This window comes from Watersipora subatra, chromosome 8, assembly GCF_963576615.1.
Source record: "Watersipora subatra chromosome 8, tzWatSuba1.1, whole genome shotgun sequence".
Taxonomy (NCBI): Eukaryota; Metazoa; Bryozoa; class Gymnolaemata; order Cheilostomatida; family Watersiporidae; genus Watersipora; species Watersipora subatra.
In genome coordinates this window covers 18,953,472-18,957,387 of record NC_088715.1, presented here as the reverse complement: position 1 = coordinate 18,957,387, position 3,916 = coordinate 18,953,472, and positions in this window count along the sequence as shown.

Here is a 3,916-nt window from a genome sequence, read left to right as displayed (position 1 = left end):
GGGGAAAGAGGGAGAGATGGAGAGAGGGAGATGTAACTGCATATTTGGAGTTGTTTTACCGTATGAAAGACAACTCTCAATAAACCTTATGCAGCACGTGAATCTATTCCTGTAGACGGGTAATGCAGCTAGTATATATATATATATATATGTATATATATATATATATATATATATAGATTTTTTAGTACAATTGCGTCTGAGGAGTGCTTCGCACGAAACAGATTTGTAACGCAAATACTAAAAGTTTACTTTTTTCGCAATAATTTTTCAAATATATATATATATATATATATATATATATATATATATATATATATATATATATATATATATAGAGCACATGAGTCACTATATGACCAGTGCTCAGAAAGGAATTGGGCGCAACACCCGAGGAGCTAAACATCAGTTACTGGTGGATCGGACGGTCTGTCAAGACAGCAGAAGAAGGCAAACCAATCTTGCCATGGCTTGGATTGACTACAAAAAGGCCTATGACTCAATTCCCCATAGTTGGATACTTGAGTGCCTCAGTATGTACAATGTTCACCCTGCTCTTGTGGCATTCATTAAGATGTCAATGACCAAATGGAAGACGGAACTGGAGGCTAATGGCAAAAAGCTGGCGAGTGTACAAATTAAGCGAGGCATCTATCAAGGTGACTCCTTATCACCACTGCTCTTCTGCATATGCCTAAACCCTCTAAGCAATATGCTGGAGGAAACTCAATATGGGTACCAGTTTAAGAGTGGCACCAAGATAAACCACCTCTTCTACATGGATGACATCAAGCTGTACGCTAACAAAAAAAGGGACATTGATTCGCTAATACACCTCACTCAGGTATACAGCAAGGACATCGGAATGACCTTCGGTATTGAGAAATGTGGAAGGCTAATTTTTAAGAAAGGCCACTCTATGCTCACAGATGGCCTAAGAATGCCAAATGGTACCATCAAAGATATAGAAGAAGGGTACAAGTACTTGGGGATTATGCAAAGCAACATCAACCACAAAGCCGAGGTACGTCACAAAGCCAATACCGAATACAAGAAACGCCTTCGGCAGGTCTTACGGAGCCAGCTCAATGCCAAGAACAAAATCACAGCAATAAATACCTACGCACTGCCAGTAATAAGATATCCAGCAGGCATAATAAAGTGGACTGAGGAAGCCATCAAAGAAACAGATATAGCAACTCGTAAACTGCTGACCATGCATGGAGCACTCCACCCAAAATCTGATACTACTAGATTGTATCTTGATAGGAAAGATGGTGGTAGGGGACTCAAAAGTGTACAGCAGACAGTGAAAGAGGAGGAGCAAAGCATCAAAGCATATGCAGCCTCCATGGCCATTTCAGATAAGGTGCTAGCTGAATTTCAATCGGCTGCTCTTACAACGGACCTACGCCCTGATGATGAGGAAATTGACTGGCATACGAAACCTCTTCATGGTGCTTACCACCAACAAATATCTAAGGTTGGCGATCTTCACCAGACATATATGTGGCTGAACAAAGGAAACCTAACGGCCAATACAGAGTCGCTAATCATGGCAGCCCAGGAGCAAGTGCTCTCAACAAGGCAACTCCAAACGAAAATCTATCATACTAGAGACGATCCTAGATGCAGACTGTGCAAAGATGCACCTGAGACCATCCAACACATCATCAGTGGATGCAGGCAGCTAGCAGGGAACGCATACACTGAGCGGCATAATCATGTCGCAGGTATTGTGTATAGAAGTCTATGTGATGAGTATGGCCTTAATAAACCACAACACTGGTGGGAAGCTCCTGGTAAGGTGAATGAAAATGACTGCGCTAAGATCCTCTGGGACTTCTACATCCAAACTGACAAGCATGTCCTAGCAAACCAACCAGATATAGTGGTGGTAGACAAGGAGAACAAGAGGGCTACTATAATAGATATAGCAGTACCCAATGACTACAATATAGCCAGCAAAGAAAAAGAAAAGGTAGAAAAATATCTCCCTCTTGGAGAAGAAATTGAAAAATGCTGGAATGTAAGAACAACCGTAATCCCAGTAGTCATTGGGGCACTGGGCGCAATAACACCGGCGCATAAAATGTGGCTTGCCCAAATACCAACAACAATCAACTCAGGTGAGTTGCAGAAAAGTGCGCTATTGGGAACAGCTAAGATCTTGAGGCGAGTGCTCAAACTCCCAGGTCTCTGGTAGGAGACCCGAGTTAGAGCAGAATTTACCACCCATACGGGGTATCCGGGGTGAGGAAACAATTTTTTTATATATATACTAGCTCCATTATATATTATACTAGCTCCATTATATATATATATATATATATATATATATATATACATATATCAAATATTACAGGAAAAACTAAAGATTATAAAATATTCCAAATTAAAACTAACTTAGTAACTTTACTTAGTAAAATAAGTGAAATGTTAGCCTGCAACAAATAATACAATCGAGAGCAAATGACTCCAATATGCTAAAAGGTTTGCAAACATATGAAAATCCTTTGAAACCAAGGCGCCTGACAGATTAAAATAACTCTGTTCAATACCAAATATGTCTAAGCTTTACAAATACAAAAGCCTACAAAATAAGATAAGTTTTACAAAATACATTTCTAACACCATTATATAGATTTTCAAGAAAACTACTTCCGGCTAGCCATTTCACAGTCCTTGAACCGGGCAGGTATTCTGATAAGCCTTTCAGATCGAAGTCTGTCGGAAGAACATGGTAATCCTTGTGACAGCCTCTTTCCCAGGTGTAGCTCCATCTGTATCAAGTAGCCTTCTGCCTAGGACTAGTTCCCGTGCTTGGCTGCTGCACACTCCCTGTAAGGCCTAGTTAAAAAGTAGCTACTCGCGCATCCTACGATTCTGCTGTTGCATGAGCCCTTGATAAATCTCAACATTATACGAGCGGTCTCTGCTTCCTCAACCATTTTACCTGGCTTTCAATGGTTAGAGGTCTTAAACATGTTTTAAGTATCTGGTTCTACAATGGTTTTATCAAGGCCAGCCCTTCCGCTATTAAAACCTGTTGCACAGACTGTCTACTTTTCAGTTGATCTTGCCAAAGTGTTATGTCATAACCCTGAACCTGATATTGTGTTGTAGCAAGTGTTATCTGACCTTTTAGGTTTTTGCCTTGTAAAATCTAAGCTGGTGACACAAGCCCCTCAACAATAGGAGTATTTCATATGGTAAGGAAGGTTCCCCATCTCTTACCTGGTTTGAGAGACTTCTTTACGCTTCATTTTACAGTACGTAATACGCTGCGTTCAGCTTAACCCTTTTTTGCTGTTGATGTGGAAAGCTAGTCTTATGTTTTAACTGGAAACTTTCACAGAATACAGAATACTCGTTTGAATGGCATTGAAGACATTATCTGATAAGATACATATATTGTAAAAGTTCATACCAACTAAAAACAACTTGCAAAGCTTTCATTTCGTTTGTAGAACCAATATGTTTTATGGGTACTGCTGCAGGTCACTTACTCAGATAGTCTACTACCATGTCAAAATCCTTACCACTCATCTAAAATATGTATATACCAATAACCTAGTAAGGGTGATGTGATACTGGGCAAAAATCAGAAATTATTTCTTTCCCTCTTATCTTTCAGTTTTGCATCGCTCACAAACAAGGTGCCTGACAGTAACAAAACCTCTCATCTCATCTCTAACTATAATAATTATAACAATAATAATATAATATCATGCGTTTTATTTAACTCAGCCAGCACTGAAGGTTGTTCTAAAGTGGGAATCACTATAACCTATTCGAATAGAACATCACACCTTAACTGCAACCTGGGGATCACAAACCGAGTCGTCTTTCGTTCTTATAGGTTTTAAATAAATGTTATGTTCTTACTTCGGATGAATGTAGTTGCGCCCTTGGA